This window comes from Pantherophis guttatus, chromosome 3 (genome assembly GCF_059756535.1).
Source record: "Pantherophis guttatus breed Tessera chromosome 3, ASM5975653v1, whole genome shotgun sequence".
Lineage (NCBI taxonomy): Eukaryota > Metazoa > Chordata > Lepidosauria > Squamata > Colubridae > Pantherophis > Pantherophis guttatus.
The window spans coordinates 50,748,801-50,767,470 of NC_142065.1; the positions used below are offsets into that span (position 1 = coordinate 50,748,801).

General features: G+C 37.6%; 1 protein-coding gene across 2 annotated transcripts in view; it reads left to right on the forward strand.

Annotated features, from left to right (window-relative positions):
• GRM4 (glutamate metabotropic receptor 4) overlaps positions 1-18,670 on the forward strand; it is a 355,948-nt gene that overhangs the window by 162,330 nt on the left and 174,948 nt on the right. The window lies entirely within an intron of this gene.

Below are 18,670 nucleotides of genomic sequence, written 5' to 3' on the forward strand. Positions count from 1 at the left end.
TAATACAAACTAGAACAGAGTAGGAAGAAAAAGGAAGAAATAAAAGAGAAAGTTAAATTGCAGAAAGAAAAAAGGTAGAACAAAAACAGAAAAGAAAAAAAAAGATATCTAAAGATATAAAGAAGTGGCTTCTGACCCCTTTCTCTAAAGTTATATTATGACTCTCTTCTATCTATAATCGAGCCTATCTAATCATCAAAACCATAGATCATAAGTTCATTTTTTTTTTGTTTTACACATAAAGTCCATAAGGGGTTTCCAGTCAGCAACACACATAGATATTGCCTTTTCTATAATCAAACAGGTCAATATTTTTCAGCAGTTCTATCATCTTCACCAACCTTCTCCTTTAGAGCAGGGTCTCCAACCTTGGCAACTTTAAGACTTGTGGACTTCAACTCCCAGAGTTCCTCAGCCAGCTCATCCACAAGTCTTAAAGTTGCCAAGGTTAGAGACCCCTGCTTTACAGGACACAATGGAGAACTTTACAACCATGTCACTGGTTCTACAGAAGCCTCTATAGGACAACCTAGCTCTTAACCTCCATCTTTCAAGTCATACTTACATTGTCTCAAATAGAAATGCTGGACATCTCGAGACAACATAGACAATCACATGTACATTAATGGAGAAATGCTGATCGTAGAAATACTCACATAATCATCCTAACTGCAGCATGTTCTGCAAGAACTTAAAAGGAAATCACATGCATCTCATCATAGCTGCTCAGCCTCTTAGCTCCTCTTTGCAGAATTGTTCTGGTACTCCTTATGGTAAAGCCTGTTCCTGCCAACTTTACCCCTCAGGATATATAGCAAGAAACAATAGGCTGAGAATGGTAAGAGCTTTCTGCTATATCCAAGCTGGCTCTTTTCCCCTTTGGTTCTCTACTGCCTAAACCATGAAGAGAGGGGAAGAGGGGACTAAAGAGTGTTTTCTGAAGCAGAAAAAGTCCTGTGGAGCACAGACTGCTGTCTATTACTAATTTAACTGTATCTGAATGGCACATTAAGTTCTGGTGAGATCTGTGGGACACTGGGCTATTTAGTTCTAGTCCAACTGCGTTATGGCCTTATAAATGGATAAAGGGAATAAAAACTTTGAAGTGGCGAGTTTCTAATCATAGTGCTATAAATAGGAACTGTCTTAATTCTAGGTTTCTCTGCTATGGGAGCTTGGAGAACTGCTTGCTTTTTATTTATACAGAGAAACCAATTTAGCAGTTTTGGCTCTTTGGTGTTGGGGCTGACAAGCTTTATCTCCTTTAGTACTACAGTTCATGCGCATTTCATGTACGAAATTCCAATAACAAATTTTGAATGAAGTAACAGACAAATATGCCATTATATGTCAGGGAAAGCTATGGAATGAACAGGGAACAGCTTGTTTTTTCAGTGGATTATGTTGACCAATCAATAAAGGATCTCTGTAAGTGTATGTTGGCATGTACCCACATGCAGCACATAATCAATTGTCATCACTGGGCTAATCCCACAGTAAGAACAAAATGTTATCCCAAGATCACCCTAAAAACACCAAGAAGACAAACATCAACCACTAAGGCCCTCGGAAGCAATTCGGTTTTTCATGCTTTTTCAGAAGGCCATTGTTTATTTAGTTGGATTTCTACACTGCTTAGTTCTGACAGTTTATGCAACCAATATAACAGAATTAAAACAAACAAAAACTTATGATCATTGACAACAGCCAAACAGATGTGCCACATGTGGGGTACAGTAGTATTCATTTGTCCCTAAATACTTTCCTGAACAGCTATGTTTTCATATCTTTTCAGGAGCAAACTAAGGGAGGGATAGGCTAAGAGGGGGTAAAAGAAGGGAATTGGCATGAAAGGGATCTGAATCCCATATGTTTTGAGGCAGTTTAGTATAGTGGCTAAAGCACCAAGATAGAAGTCAGGAGATTATGAGTTCTAGTCCTGTTTTAGGCACAAAGCCAGGTGGGTGACCTTGGCTCTGTCTCAGGGCTAGGAAAAAGGCAGTGGCAAGTCCCCTTCAAATTTTTGCCAAGAAAACTGCAGGAACGTATCCAGGCAGTCACCAGGAGTTGATACTGAATTGAAAGCATCAAAAAGATGAAATTGTTTTGTGGGGATACTTCATCATCAGAAGTATCTGGAAAAATAAATAACAGTATATTCAACAGGTTTCAGGTTTCATTGAAACACATAAAAAAGACTATGTAAATAAAATGGATGGCATGTATACAGATCAATAAGATAAATAATAAGCTTATCTCCTTACATAGTCCTGTTTTGTATTTTTGTACATGTGGATTTCTTGTGTGTAGTTCTTCTTATTTCAGATTATATAACGAGTTCACACCTGACACTTGTTGAGTATATTGTAAATATGTTAGCAGGTTATTTCATTTATTTTTTTCAGTCCTCTGATCCTTTTGAAGCATCTTGCTACTCAGATACAGTAAATCCTTCTTTCTTCTTTTTTCATGTAATTTGGTGTGTATGTTTCCTTCTGTTTGTTCCTACAAGAAGGTTGCTGAATGGGGTTTTTTGGATTTTTTTGACAAAGGGATTCTCAACAAGCCCTCTTTCCCTGAGTGGGAACTGTCAACGGGTGGGGATGAGTAATAAGCCAGGCAATCTCTGATGTAGGACATAATAACCAGCATCTTGAACTGCAGGCTGCTAACCAGTATTACACTGAGTTATACACTCAGTTGATGCATTCACTTTTTGATTGAAGTGGCATAAAATCAAGTGTAATAAAGTAAAAAAATAATGCTTGACCAACTAAGTTTCTTAGTGGACCTCAGAGGCTGTGCCATGTACAGTAAAATTTAATAACCCAAGTGTTTAAGTGGCTGTGCATAAAGCCTGCTTGCTATTCCAGAAAAGCCAAAATTGGTACACAAGATGAGACAGTGCAAAGGCCCTTCTGGGAACTGCATATGCATACCTATTGGGAATCTTGTGCACAGGTATAATGCCTTTGTGATGACGTGCACAGTCCAACCAATGGCCCATCACATTTTGTAAAAATTGTAGCTTTTGAATGGTCTCCAAAGGCAGCCCCATGAATAGTGCATTGCAGTAGTACAACATAAACTGTTATTGCAAGTTCCTTATCCCAAAGGGACTGCAACTGTTCAGTGGCTGAAAGCTGGGCAAGAGGCCCTCTGGCCATAGCTTCTATTTGCCTCTTGTGACTCCAAAAGGACATCCAAGGTATTAACTTACTATCTCAGCAATAATGCTTGAGAGATGACATCACAACTGAGCAAGAACATTGTTTTATAAATAGCAATTCCATTTTGCATGGGTTCAGCTTCAATCTGTTTTGTCTTCATAGCCTCCTGGGGTGGCAATGTGAAACTGAGTATCATCAGCATATTCCCGATATTACATCCTGAACAACAAATGAACTTTCCCACTGGGTTCATTATTCAGTGGGTTCACTGGGTTCAGTATTAAATAATAAAAGGAAGAGAATTGAATGTGAAACACCCCACGTTTCAGATGTGAAATAGCTGTTTTTGAGTGTGAAAAATTCTCAAAACAGCCTCTTTTGCTTTGGAACAGGTTTTGTACTTTGCAAATGGGGTATTTCACACTTCAGATGAAATGTTTTGAGTTTCCCATGGTTCAGTTGCAACAATTTGGCACATTCCTACTTTTCAAAATTCTTTTAATTCTTATAGTCTAACAGGGAGACAAAATGAAAATAAATGTAGGCAAACAGCAGTGCTCTGTGCTTGCATCTGGGCCCCTTAATTTCTTACTGAAAGAGAAGAGGGCTTCTGCTTTGTGACATTTCATTATAGCACTGATTATTTAATTAGTAAAATAATTGCTTGAATCTTCCAATACAACACATGTGAAGGATCTTTCTTCTTCTATAATTATTGGTTGAAATTTCCCACTATTAAAGAAGCGGACAGTGTCAATGCCTAACTTCATAGGTGTTGAAGATGCATATTATGATTGATGGTGTTGAATGACAGGTCCAACAGAACACAAGGAGCACACTACCTCCATTTTAGTCCCAAACAAAGGTTAACCAGTAGGGTGACCAATGATCTATGTAACATAGATGTTACCTAAAACAGATAGAATGTATGGTTAATGTATGTAAGTGCTCTAGCATGAATGGCTTTTTATTCAGATAACAGAACTGCTTTCTGTTTACCCAGAAACATATACACTTAGGTATTAATTTACCTATTCATTAAATTGCCTTACAGCTAAATTGCTTAGAAAACAACAAACCCAAACCTCAAATAAAATCTGTATAAATCAAATTAAGAACACATACAATAAATGAAAACCTAGCCATAACATAAATCAGCAGTGGCTAAAAAATAATTAGTATTACATTTAAACATATCTCATTATACTTAAAGCACAATATACCAACATAAATTGAAGATAATTAAAAGGCCTAATGGAATGAAGAGTGTAACAATCTTTTGTTGTGGCCCACAACAAAGTAGGTGAACTTCACTGGAGAGGGTGTATTCTTTAATGACGGGAGGGCAGCTGTTACTGCTAAGAAAAATCTTCTTCTGAATAATTTGTTTTCTTCCTTTAGCAGGTGGGGCAACTTCAAACAGGGCCTATCATGATTTTCTTAGAGCTTAAGTAAATACAGTATATAGGAAAAAGGTATAAGAAATAACAGCTAGACATGTTCTTTGGATATACTTTTATCAGTATGTGTAAATGAAAAATAAGTGAGAGATTGGACAGAATTGGTATTAAGGTGTTTTTGATAGGTATGAGTGCTACAGGTATATGTTTTACTAATGACTTAGCAACCATCCTTTCTATGCCATCTGCAAATGCTACCTAGTAGTCCCATCTGTGTAGCAGTGATAATGTGAATTGTCTGTCAAAGAGTTGGGAATAAGGGAAAAGCAGCCTCTTTTTGCTGTCAATTTGAGATATATGCAATGCAGATTTGCAATCTGAAGTAACAGCTTTCGTGAAGAAGGGAGTGTTGCTGGGAATCCTGCTCTTTTGGGACTGAACAAAGACATGCAACATTGCAGCAATAGCTTCAAGGATATCTCCCCCCAAATAGAAGAGAAAGTGATAAGACTATTGAATTTGTGTTACTGGAATCATTTCTCTAATCCTCTGATGGCGATTTTCTGATGTTGTTTCTGGCTAGAAGAGTTATTTGACTTTGCCTTAAAGGCTGTGGCCATAAAGAGATTTGATTTTGTCTGAAAGAAAACAACGAGTAAGAGTTTTCATTTTGTCCAGGAAGCAAAAGCCCATTTGGAGACCTGCCATCTCATGTTGGTGAATGGAAGCAACAATTTCTCATACCACCTACAGATGGTGCTAATAATGCTAGCTTTCTCCATCGCTCCTTCTGTTAAACAATGGTATAAAGGATATAAGAGGACCCAGGCAATTCCCTGCCTGAGCCAACCTGCACTACATGGAAAATGTTTTCTGTTCGAATTTGCCTGAAGCATCATAAAATTAAACTCTACAAAATCAAATCCACCTGCATTTTCTTATTTCTTTAAAAATCTTATGTCTGGGTGACTCATCTTCATTAAAAAAAAATTTGGCCCTAAGATACTGAAGCAGAGTAAAAATTTAAAATTAGATCACCTGGAAATTGGATTTTGATGGCAACATTTGATCTCAGAGTTCAATTTATGAAGTTTAGGACTGAACACTGAAACTTGCCTGCTTGCTGAAATAATTATATTTCATTTCTATACTGTCCTTCCTAAATGCGTCAATTGGTTTGCATTTGAATATCAAAATTGGGGTTGAAACCTCCAATTTTTTTTAATATGGTTGGATTGCAGTTACTAATAATTCCTGTCAGCATAGCCAATGGTCAGATATAGTCAGTGGTGGGATTCAGCCAGTTCTCACCACTTCGGGAGAACTGGTTGTTAACTTTCTGAGCAGTTTGGCAAACTGGTTGTTGGAAGAAATCATTAGGGCAGAGAACCAGTTGTTAAATTACTTGAATCCCACCACTGGATATAGAGGGAATTATATTCCAACATTATCTGGCAGGCCAGAAATTCCTCTTGTCCTGGCCAAATGAATTTATTCTATCAACACTATTATTATTTATCTCTACACATGTATTCACACAAATATACATCTGAATGTGGACTTATATGCATTATGCAAAGGTTTTTTTATTTTACCTTTATTATTTATATGTCACTCAAGGCAGCAAGCATACTAACACTCCTTTCTCCTCCTATTTTCCCCACAATAACCACCCTTTCAAGTGGCTTGGGCTGACCCAAAGTCATCCAGTTGGCTTTCATGCATAAAGCAGGACTAGAACTTCTTGGTTTCTAGCTTATTGGTTTCTAGCTTATTTCTAGTTTATTGATTTCATTTTTATTTTTAAATAAAGGCAAACAACTGGTGATCTGCAGTGAGAGTCAGCCAACCCAATAATATGAAATATTTATTGCTATGGCAAATCTTGTTTACAAATCTTATTTGTTTACTACAAATAATTTATTGCAAACCACCTAGAGAGTTTTGACCATCGAATGGTTTAAAATTTTTAATCAATAAGCATATATGTGCTCAAATACTGCCGCGTGTTAGTTATTGAGTATTGGATACTGCCAATGCAGAATGCTACTTTAATCTAAAAGATTATTAAATTTAACAACTTTATTGCCAAATGTTCACTTCTTTATCTTTAACACCACCAAACACTGCTTGTATTCATGTGTTTGTTGTCAGTTTCAGTAAACTTAATGGTGCTTTATGTCAATTTTCAAATAGGATTCTATAATTCATTTGAAAATTGACATGAAATTTCTGTATTACATTTGCCAACTACTGTCTAGTGCTGTTATCATAAAATCTTTCTGTATCAAATATAGGTGATAAATGCCCTTTATCAAGAATTCATCATAAAAGAATATCAAGACTCAATTGTTTGAAGCATGTTAGTTTTATTTATAGTCTTAGCAGACTCGTACTTTAGAAGATGTTCATATTAATTACAAATGTTTCAATATTTACTTTAGCAAACATGCATTGTATTTACATATTGGAGACCTTTGGATTAGATGGGGTTTCCAAAGGCATGGATATGAATATTCAAGGTTATGTGTATGCTAATAATATTTGTCATGTTTACTATGGCAAAGTCTCATATGTCTCCATGGTAAAGATCTAAATCCGTGATGGCGAACCTATGGCATGCGTGCCACAGGTGGCACGTGGAGCCATATCTGTGGGCACGTGAGCATTGCCCTAGCTCAGCTCCAGCGTGCATGCGCGTACTGGCCATCTGATTTTCGGGCCTTTCGGGCCAACTGGAAGTCGGGAAATGGGCCGTTTCCGGCCTCCAGGGGGGTGGGGAAGACCATTTTCACCCTCCTCAGGCTCCTAGAAAGCCTGGGGAGCCTGGGGAGGGTGAAAAATGGGCCTACCTGGCCCACCGTGCCATTGCATGCCAAGAGCGGGGGTGGGGGTCACACACACATGCACGGGGAGGCGGGATGCATTGAATTATGGGTGTGGGCACGCGTGAGAGAGACTCCCATCGCACTCCCCCCACTTTTGGCACATGACGGCAAAAAGGTTAGCCATCACTGATCTAAATCAATTGAGAACAATTTATTTTCCTTTCCCACTTTTTTTTTTTTACCAAAAGTAGAAGCAGACCAGCAACTTCCTAAAATGTGATGCATTTTAGGTGATTTCCCAGTTGTGTGAAAATGACTTCTTTGGGAACCACTTCCAAATAGAGCAGGGAATAATAAAATGAGCCAATCGTTTCAAACTGACAAATATGTCAGTTGTGTAAGGAATTTTTTAATCATTGGGTCATTCAAGGATTACTCAAATTGTTTTTAAATAAATAGCGCCGGAAAACCAAGAAAACACCAAAAAGGTACTACTATTTCAGAATTTGCTGCATTTCTCTTCTTTTGATGCAGCTTTATTTTAGTTTCTCTGCTTTTTTCTCCTCCATAACACAGCTGTGCCTCTGCACTTTATGCCAGACTCACATTTTGGGAATGTATGTTTATTTTCAGATTATAATGTTTATTACTGTAGTTACCAGTTTGTGTTCAAGCCGTTTTCTGTCTGGTGCACTGTCAACTTGACCTTCAGTTTCAATATTTTCTGAAGTCTCATATTAAATCTTAACATTTTTGGGAGTATAAGATGCTGCCTTTGAATATGTGGCTAGATTACTGTTTTGATCCACTACAATTACTGTTTTGATCCATTACAAATGATATCCAGTAGGTCAAGCTTATCTAACATTATACGGTAAGAAAAACTACTGGATTTGTGCTTGTTAAAGGCATTTGAGCTTGACTGGGAGAAACGTTGTTGACCCCACTTGTAAGATTCTGAATCCTTCGGCCCAGAAGTTAGGTTTGAATGTGCTCTTTGTTTTAAAAAAGAAACATTACTGTGCCTTTGATCTCAAATGCTTTTCCAGAAATCATCAGGAAACGCATGTCATAGTGTGAAAATAAATATTATCCTGGGTCATCTGTGCCTAAAAGGGTGCTGAGAAAAGCTGAGCTACAGGGGTCATTCTGTACATTGGCAATTCTACTCGCCATCTAAACAGAGAATAAATAAAATCATTGTTGAAAGGTAAATGACTTTTTTCATAGGCTGTTGCATGATTCAGGCTTTCTAACCAATCTCTTATTGTTCTGCTAACAAATGCACTCTGGTGAAATATTACATACATGCATGCAGGGGTGAAATACTACTGGTTCACACCTGTTCTGGCGAACTGGTAGTAATAAAAGCTACATTGTGCATGTGTGGGCAGCGAACCGGTGGCAAACCACAGAATATTTCACCACTGCATGCATGCATGCATGCATACATACATACATACATACATACATACATACAATGTGTGACACATGTTTCATAGTGCTTCAACTAATATTTCCAACCAAATGCAGGGCTCCTTAGGCATCTGTCTAGATCAATATCATATTGTCATTTTTCTCCATCTCTTCAATCCTGCCTTTTATTGCTCCTCACTGCATTTTAAAGGGTTGATATGTATTTTTACTGTATTTGTTCATTACTATATGACATTTGTATCAGCCCATTCCTTTTTTCATCTGGGTTCATAATACTGTTCTTGATTCATTGAAACTTAATCATAAGATAACTAACTAAACTGGTAGAATTCTAACAAAAATATTATGTTGGGTATTTAAATACTTGATATATGGATTGCTTGTTTTTTTTTTTTAAAAAAATAAAAAATAAAATTTTCTGCATAGCATAAAAATGCTGGGAGATAAAGTGAGCAATTCTATCTAGAAAACCTAGTAACATTTTCTCCACAAATGAAGAACATGATGTTATTGATTCTCAGCTTCATGTTTTCCAACTATCCAACTGGCCTCAGAGACAATAGGAAACATAGTCCAGCAGTGATGAAAGAAAATAAAACTGAATTGAGAAAAGGAGACTCAGAACTTAGATGTTCTTAATTATTGAACTGTGGTGGTGCAGTGGTTAGAATGCAGAATTGCAGAGTAATTCTGCTTGCAGTTCAATGCTGACTGGCTCATAGTTGACTCAGCCTTTCATCCTTCTGAGGTTGATAAAATGAGGACCTAGATTGTTGGGGACAATATGCTGATTCTGTAAACCGCTCAGAGAGTGCTGTAAAGATATGCTGTATCTGCACCTCTATAACTGTCTGGTTTGGTTTTGCAACCCAAACAGACACAGACACAGACTTCAGAGGATAATTAGAACTGCAGAAAAAACAATTGCTACTAACCTGTCTTCCATTGAGGACCTGTATACTGCATGAGTCAAAAAGAGGGCTGTGAAAATATTTACAGACCACTCACATCCTGGACATAAACTGTTTCAACTCCTATAGCATCCTCAAAACGATGCTATAGAGCACTGCACACAAGAACAACTAGACACAAGAACAGTTTTTCCCCCGAATGCCATCACTCTGCTAAACAAACAATTCCCTCAACACTGTCAAACTATTTACTAAGTCTGCACTACTATTAAACTTCTCATCTTCTCATTGTTCCCATCACCCATCTTCTCCCACTTATGACACTATGACTGTAACCTTGTTGCTGGTATCCTTATGATTTATATTGATATTGTTTCCTGATTGCTTATTTGTAACCTATGACTATCATTAAGTGTTGTATCTTATGATTCTTGATGAACATATCTTTTCTTTTATGTACACTGAGAGCATATGCATCAAGACAAATTCCTTGTGTGTCCAATCACACTTGGCCAACAAAAATTCTATTCTATTCTATTCTATCCTGTGAGGTGCCAAGAACCTGCTTTGAGGTTATATCATTACATTGACTAGCATGTAGAATGGATCTAAGGCTACTCTCCTACAGTCTTTCCTTTCTGACTAATGCCTCTTGCTTCTGAATAAATATGTATTGCAAGGCATAATGGGAATTGCAGATTTTAATTTCTCACCTAGTTTCTTCTCTCAAGGACAGACTCTCACTAGGAGTGCCAGTTCTGAACTTAACTCTTTCACTCCTTATTTCATAATCATTTGCTCATAAGCAGGTGATAAATGAAACTAAAAGAACTTTTACCTGTTAATTCCATGAAAACCTTCATCAGCAAATTCTTTGTTTATTGAGCTCTTGGTAAAGGCATGGTAATAAGCAGGGATTTTTCCCCCTATTTGGTTGATAATCCTTTAATAACACCTCACTGCTTAAAGCCAATACAAATAATAATGTATTCTAAGGTACAAAAATGGTTTACTATATTTAATAAAATGTAGAACAAAATATTACGGCAGTGATTCTTTTAAAGGTCTATTGTAACCCTTTTAAATAGCAATCTAATACTCTTAAATGAAATAGGCAATATGTTTTCCTTTCATAGAGATCAAATAATAAGTAAACATTCATCTATTTAATTCCTTACATTAGGAAACTTTTGCAGGCATAGGAGAAAGACAACTAAAAATGTCTGCATGCTTATTGACATAACCACCCCAAATGAAATTCATACTATGCAACCAATGTGTCCATACACAATGTTCAGAAATAATGGGAAGTCAGCAGCACTTACTGGATTTCAATTTTTAAAATGTCAGTTGCTCCTAGCAATGAGAATGGACAGGAGAAATTCTATTCTTTTTGGGTGTTGGGTTAACAAAACTGTAAGGAATAAAAGAGTATGAATAATAACTGCTATCAAAGGTAAAGATAAAGACTCCCTCAAGTTAAGCTCAACTTATCGCTTCTCAGCTTTTTGGCTAAGATCAAGTGTAGTGAAGTTAAGTTCAACTTCTATGATTAGATAGACAAGTAGTATTTTTCAACACTATGGGAACATGTAGCATTCTTAGCAACATTAGTGGTTTCCACTGACTTGTTTTAACTTCTTAGACTATCCTGCAGCCTTGGTTCCTCATTCAAATATTAATTAGGGCGGTCCTTCTTTTGAAAATCAGCCAAGTTTAGGTAGGTATTGCCACAGGGAATCTTCCATGTCTTAGGTTAAGGTAATTTCCAACCTAGTCTATTATACTGTGGTTTGCACTCTGTGTAAACCAAGTGGAAGCTGCTTTTAACTTTCAGCCCAAAAAGAAAAGAGCAAGTCTTGCATTTTAGTAAGAGCTCATACTAATTTATGAGGAAAGAGGTAGAATGACTGAGGCCAAGGGAAAAGCACTGAAAGGTTAAGGTGTTAGAACATGCTCATATATCTTGCTAAATGTCTTTCACATCAATATGCAATGCAGTGTGACAGTGTTTAGGAAATGGGCACAGAAGCAAAAGAGAATGTATAACAATCAAATATGGTTGGCAAGATGTCAAAATGCAGAGCATAGGAAAAGTATTGTTCTCCAGATTCTTAGTTATGATGTGCAATTGAACAAGAAACTAGAATGGTAAACTCTCTAGTCATGTGTTTGAACCTCTCCGAAGTTCATGTGTTTGGAATCTTATATACCTTATACAAGTGCCATATTAACACATTATCCAACATGCACAACCACATCACTCCCTCTGAGCAACAATCTCTGGAGTGTTACTACAGCGTATGGCACCTCAGTACATGTTGAATTCATTCTGTCACTTAAATGACAGTGATATCCTGAGGTTGTCCCTGTTTTCCTTTTTGATGTAGCTATGTGTTTTGGGCAGCTTTATTATAGATATATATAGATGTAGCTATCCATGGCTTAAAAGTAGTCTATTGCATTTCTGATTTGTCTAATAGCCATTAATTCTAGGGTAGGATCCTACATGTCTCTGGCCATTGCTGTATTCGAATTCCCAGCTAATACAGCTAATATTTAGTGATGTTTAGAGTTTGAGTCATCTGGAGGATTATAACTTCCTCTCTAGTGTGGTATTCAGCCGGTTATATCCGGTTCGGGCAAACTGGTATCAGTGGCTGTGGGAGGCTCCGCCCACCCACCTGGACATCACCATGTCCCATTTTTGATGCTCTATGAATGCATGGAAGGCTCTGTACATGTGCAGACATGTCACACACGAGTGCAGTGAGCGTGTCTGCGCTCACATTTCTGAACAGGTAGTGAAGGTAAGTTAATACTATCCCTGTTCCTCTCCCTTTTGAAAGGAGATAATTAATGGCATACCTATGATCTACTGTAATTATATAAAATCCGTGTATGGAATTTGTGACCGTCCAGATGCTTTGGATGCCAGCTATTTATCATATTGACTGGAGTAGAAGGTGCAGGAATCCAATCACATATAGAAAATCATGGGTTCCTTCTCCTGATATGCAGGATTCTTTGTTATCAAGCTGGGACATAAGTTGGATTTCATTACCTCTAGGATAAACACATTAATTCTAAGGGAATTAATGATCATGGTATAGCACAGCTTTTTTTTCTATTACCAGGAATCTAAGATATATCCAGTTATCTATAAATTAATCCTTATCATCTCTAAATATTTTGTTCAAGTTGAGAAATGGAATCACAAGCAGAGTTTCAAGCCATTACTACAAGTAGAACTTTGCTGATATCAACCTGCAAGATATGAAAGGATATTTACAAGATTGTTGTTAATTATTGTTTATTTAAAATGAGCAATTAAATATACAGACCATATTATATATTATCTGTTAGGAAGCAGAATAATTCTGCATATAACTCTTTGCAAACTGAGAAGCAGAACTGAGGGGTAAAAATATACAATATGATCTGTTAAGTAGCAGAATAATCGCAGATAAACTCAAGGTAAAAGGAGACGATTGGGTTATAGAAAGACACAACACAGTATCAGAAGAGTGAGGAGATATTTATTATTATGGAACTATACAAACAATTCCAGAGTTTCCTTCCTAGAATACCTGTTGTAAATGCTCCATTCTATATGCTCCATTCTATATGCTTTACCAAAAACTGGGGATGTTCAGCTGATCATAATAGAATGAGCCACCAACTGAAAGACAAATGAGCATGTGATCTGGGACAACCTGCTGTGAAGAGGTTGTCCCACATTGAAGAGCCTTGGTAGTACAGTGGTCTAAGGCACCCTGTTATTAAGCTGGTTATTAAGACCAGCTGCCTGCAATTACTGCAGGTTCGAATCTCGCCAAGGCTCAAGGTTGACTCAGCCTTCCATCCTTTCTAAGGTAGGTAAATTGAGGACCCATTGTGGGGGCAATAAGCTGACTTTGTATAAAATATACAAAAGGATGAAGGCTATTGCTGAGCACATTGTAAGCCGCCCTGAGTCTCCGGAGAAAGGCGGCATATAAATCAAATAATAATTAAAAAAAAGATAAAAGTGGCTGTTCACTGATTGATGCGTTATTTTGGAGGGTATGTATTCTTGCAATGCCTGTCCATTCTGTTGTGACCTAGGCTTACTGAATCATTAAAACACACGAATAGTCCCAAAAACCTCTTTTATTGCAACAGCCGTGAATTACTTTCATTCAAGCTGAGTCCCAATTAGTTGCAAAAAGTCCTTCGGGAGAAGTCCTTCGGGATAATCACCAACCTTTATCTCCTTTGACATGCTGCCAAAGACCTACTTGGCAAAGTCACATGGAGTTCAGAATCAAACAGTGATGCCAACTGGGAACAGAATTAACAACGTTGCTTTCCTGCAAAGTGCCCATGTGCCTTTGCTCCTCTTTTAAGCCTTATCGGAGGAGCCAATCATCTCCAGGCCTTACTCCTGAATTGTCCCTTTTGTTTTAACTGTTCATGCCTTTTGGCAGCTCTGTGCATGCGCACACTAGGAACAGGCTCCTCCTGTTCGTCTGCCTCTCTGCTGTCCAACTCTGGAGGCTCCGGAGTCTGCGCATCACACCCAGATGGCCCTGGCCCCATCTCTGCCTCCAACGGAGATCCCTCATCCAAGCTTTCCCCAGACTCCAGGATTGGCCCATGTTCCTCCCCAGACTCCTCACTGTCCAACTCCACTGCCAGCTCTGCAGGCTGATGGCGGACCACAACACATTCAAGGACCTCTAAGGTGTCTGTTAGATTCATAAAATACACCAAGTGAAGGAATAATATGGTCAGGAGAAATCTTTCAAGATTATTAAATTTGGGTAGGAAAGGAAAAGAATTTGGACCACATATAATATTTTTATAACTGCTTTCTGTAAAAGGTCAAAGCATTTGAAGAGAAAGAGAGGTACTAAAATTGAACATCTGGCTATGCAGATGGTGATGTTGGGAAAGTATTTTTTTATCATAAATTATGGTATCAAATATGAAAGACACAGCAGAAGATGGGGTATAACTCACGAGGATTAGGGAGAATAACTTTGGAGAGAGTGTTGCAAATGTTATCAAGAGGATGGACAACTTGGCAAAACCCCAAGGCAAAATGCTAAGGAAGTATGAGGCTGAAAAACAAGAAAGCAAGTAGAAATTTGGGATGATGTCCAGAAATCTGCAGGTAAATGCATCATAGAAAAAGTAAAAATGTAATTGTTTCAGCAACTGTATAATACAGCAAATAGTGAAAAATGAGAATAAATTTGAGATACTAATAAATCGTGATATGTATGATGTGACAAATAAGACTGAGTCTTGGTGATTGTGATTCATGATTGACCTATAACAAGAATATATATAATGTAAAAGAAATGTTCCGAAAGAATTTTTGGTACATTCCATTTTGGAAGAAAAAGGCTGTGTGGACAAATCTTATATCTGGCTATTTATGTTTCATTTTTCTGAGGAAAATCATTTGAATTTATGACAGAAAGTTATGTTTCTGCTTGGGTACTGGATGAAAGAAAGTGAACATCAGTTCTAAAAAAAAAAAGTATCATAAAATGTTTGGAGATGAAACGGAGAACAAACAACTTGATGCAATCATATCAACCTATCCACTAGTCCCCAAATACATTACTGCTGATCACATTTTCCTTTCATTGGAACCCAGTGGATTGCAAAGTTTAATCAACTACTTTCGGTCTATGGATATTGTGAAATGTTGCCACAGTGAAGGAAAAGCCTTGTACAAATCATCAGGGAGTTAGTAAGGGCAGGCTATCCCTCTGGTTCTTGTCTCCTCATTCATCCCCATCTGTCCTTTCTGCCTGATCTACAACGGCTGTCATTATTTTTATTAATATAGCTCCACATTAGATGAGGTGGTTTTCCAAGGTCAGGTTTTGTTTTACCTCAACAAGACTTATCCAGCAAAACAAATCTCAGTATGTATATGACTAGGTGGATGAAGCTTTCACAGTTGTGGGCACCCTAGTGAAACATTTCAACTTCATGATGAATTCCTGAGTTACTGTTGATTCCCACAGTCATTCTAAGCCAGTGATGGTGAACCTTTTAGATACCGAGTGCCCAAACTGCATGCTCAAACTGAAAGGTATGTGTGTGCAAACATGCAAATGTGCGTGTGTGAATGTGCAAACATGTGTGAACGTGTACATGTGCAGACATGCATGCACATGCGCATGCATGGACATGTGTGGACATGCATACATGCGCAGCAGAGACCTGAAAATCAGCTGGCTGGTGGGAGGCGGGGCATCCCAACACCGGCAATGCGGCAAGATGTAAGATCTCTTTCTTTCGTGAGCTTCTGTTTCGTTGTTTGCAGGGAAACAGAACCTCACGAAAGAAACGCCACGGAGATCTGACCTGGGGCAACGGCGCGCATGCTGGCAGAGAGGGCTCTGCATGCCGTGTGCCATAGGTTCACCATCACGGTTCTAAGCTATAGTGACATCAAACTAAGAGAATTCATAAATCAAAAGGATAGGTCTTTTCCTCCCAGCCTGAAATTAGATATTCCATAGCATCACTTCATGCCACAATATTTGACAGCCCATTATTATATATTTTATTAAAAACAATGTTACAGTAATTGCTAGTTTTTAACAAAAATGGATGAACAGTAAGTTATAGGAGAAGGGTCTTCAAGAGAGCTTGATATGATTCTTAGATGTTCTTCCGTTTACTGATTATATTGCTACTCTCAAACGGTTACATTGCTCTAAAGTAGTCTTTATCATACCCAGCAAATAAATCCTTGTGGATTTATCTGGGTACAGTTCACTGTCATTGGCACATAATCATAGGCTGGATAAAAGAATATATTTTTATACTTCCCATTTTCATTCGAAACTATGTCCTTCTGGCTATTAAGAAAAGTATTTGTTAGCTATCTAGCATAGAAATAAATATAGGTAACTTATCTGAGGGTGGTACAGACAGGAGTGCTGGCATTCAAACTGTAACTATGCATCTTTATTGTCCTTAAATATTTCTTTGACAAAACAAGAGATCTATTAACAAAAGACAGGTGAATGTATAATATTTATTTTAATTTTATAGACAGTCAGGACATTTCTATTTGCGCCTTACATTGCTTTCTGTGTAGAGTAGCTTCAGTAAAAGAAGTCTCTGTGATGTTAAGTCTATTCAATACCTTTCTATTGGAGATAATGGAAGTGAGGAATATAGGACTATTTTTGTTGTTGTTTTGCTTCAGTGCCAGGCCTGCTGAAATGACCCCATGGCTCATTTATGTGAATTCATGGCTCATTTATTTATCCAAATGAGTTTTTATCTAGTGAGGTTCCTGATTATTAACTGGAAATTTCTTTGTTAACCTGTAGTGAATGAAGGAAATGAAGATCTCTTAATTACTTACGAGAAAAAAAATACAGTAATCAGATTTCCCCCACCCCCCTTTGAGTCTGTGTTGACTCCTGGCAACTGTCTGGACTAGTTCCTGCAGCTTTTTGACAACATTTTCAGAAGTGGTTTGCCATTGCCTCTTTCGCAGGGCCGAGAGAAAGAGAGATTGACCCAAGGACACCTCCCTGGTTTTATGCCCAAGAGAGGGCTAGGATTCACAATTTCCTTGTTTTCTAACCTGGCGCTTTAACTACTACACCAAACTGGTTCTCACCCAGAAATATCAATTTATGGGTATAAGTTTTCATGTAGAACTTTCATCATGGAAATGCACATATAATGCGATAACCACAATTCTGATTCTTTCAGCATCTTAAGGTAGGTCCTAAGGTAACATTCCTAACCAGAATCTACCATATCCCTCAGTGGCATAAAGGATCAACTTTGTAAAGTAAACTTCATCCAATCTTTTGGCAGCACCTGTGCATCATTCCTAAGTAGAGCAAAGGAGTTGGCAAGCAGACTGGTTATCTCTTGCTGAAGTTGGCAAAGTCTCTTTCCAGTAGAAAGGATGGCAAGATATCTCAGCACAATCATTTATGCCTCCGAAGTGAGTTACGTATACCATTTTCATTTATAAATCCATAAATGCCGAACTAAAGTAAATTGGCAGAAACAGACTGGGCAACAAAAGACTATTGAAAATATGCTTGAAAAAGGGGTGCTCAACAAAAGCCACTTGGCAGAAAGAAAAGATGACTTTGCCAAAAGAGGCTGGTGTAGTAGACTTTCCAACTAAGCTTCCAATGGAATATTATTTGCAAAAGCATTCTTTATCTTGCAGGTACCAGATGAGTGATTTATAGTTTGGCAAGAAAATTATATGATTAGTAGCAGCTTTGACACATCTTATTTGGCCTTAGGTTTGCAGTACTTGAGAATGCCATACAGGCATGAAGACCAGGTGTGAAGCTGCCTGTTGGTTGAAATATAAAAGGGAAGACAGAATTCTGCAATCCCAGCCCTGTTGGCATGCCCCTGTTATTTCTCATTGTCAAGGTATGATTTACTAAATGCTCCTTAATCATTTGTAGCTGGTAAGACTGATACTTGGGAATGTCAACAGGACTGTGGCTATAACTTACAAATAGCACTATATGTGGGAGGAGTTGCTTGACACTGTAATAAAATATAATTATTCTCAGTCTCCAATGCATGATTGTGCACTGATGTGGATTATAAAACAGATTTAAGTTCAGGGTATAGTAAAGAACAATAGAGGAATAAATATCTGATAATGAAGAAAAAGAGAGATGGATGGTCCAAGGAGTTTATCCAGGTTTATCACTGAAAAATAATCCTCTAAATTTCATGTAAAGAAATGAAAAGAAAGAGATTGAATTAGGTGTAAATGATAGCCAACTGTACTGTTTTTCCTTTAATTAATGCATATTTAAAAGCACAATCCAGAAAAAAGCAAATATGAAATAAGAATATAAAAAAAAAGATTGAAAAGAGATTTATATACTATATAAATTAAAGCCAAATGGATT